At 49.5% G+C, this 839-nt stretch overlaps 1 protein-coding gene across 1 annotated transcript in view; it reads right to left on the minus strand.

The window, feature by feature from the left end:
* CFAP74 (cilia and flagella associated protein 74) overlaps positions 1 to 839 on the minus strand; it is an 85,462-nt gene that overhangs the window by 81,874 nt on the left and 2,749 nt on the right. The window lies entirely within an intron of this gene.

Below are 839 nucleotides of genomic sequence, written 5' to 3' on the forward strand. Positions count from 1 at the left end.
ATAGGGAAACATTGGGAAATAGTTGGCTATAGGGGATCATTGGGGGGATAGTTGGCCATAGGGGATCATTGGGAAATAGTTGGCCATAGGGAATAACTGCGGAATAGTTGGCCATAGGGAAACATTGGGAAATGGTTGGCTATAGGGGATCATTGGGGGGTAGTTGGCCGTAGGGGATCATTGGGGAATGGTTGGCCATAGGGAATGACTATAGAATAGTTGGCCATAGGGAAACATTGGGGAATAGTTGGCCATAGGGAATGACTGCAGAATAGTTGGCCATAGGAAAACATTGGGGAGTAGTTAGCCATAGGGGATCATTGGGAAATAGTTGGCCATAGGGAATAACTCCAGAATAGTTGGCCATAGGGAAACATTGGGGAGTAGTTAGCCATAGGGGATCATTGGGAAATAGTTGGCCATAGGGAATAACTGCGGAATAGTTGTCCAGAGGGGAATGACTGAAGAGTTGCCCAATGTTTCCCCATCAGCAAGTCTTCTCTTGGCTTGAGTTGGGGGTCCCCTTGTGCTCCTCTTGCCGAAGCCTGGTGTCCCTGTGGCCCCTGGGAAGAAGACGGCCCCTCTCCTCCTCCTCCTCTTTCTCTCTTCCTCCTCCTCTTTCTCTCTCTTCCTCCTCCTCTATCTCTTCCTCTCTCTTCCTCCTCCTCCTCTCTCTCTTCCTCCTCCTCTTTCCCTTTCTTTCTTTCTTCCTCCTTCTCCTCTTTCTCTCTCTTCCTCCTCCTCTTTCTCTTTCTCTCTCTTCCTCCTCCTCTATCTCTTCCTTTCTCTTCCTCCTCCTCCTCCTCCTCCTCTTTCTCTTTCTCTCTCTTCCTCCTCCT

Source organism: Sceloporus undulatus, chromosome 7 (genome assembly GCF_019175285.1).
Source record: "Sceloporus undulatus isolate JIND9_A2432 ecotype Alabama chromosome 7, SceUnd_v1.1, whole genome shotgun sequence".
Taxonomy (NCBI): Eukaryota; Metazoa; Chordata; class Lepidosauria; order Squamata; family Phrynosomatidae; genus Sceloporus; species Sceloporus undulatus.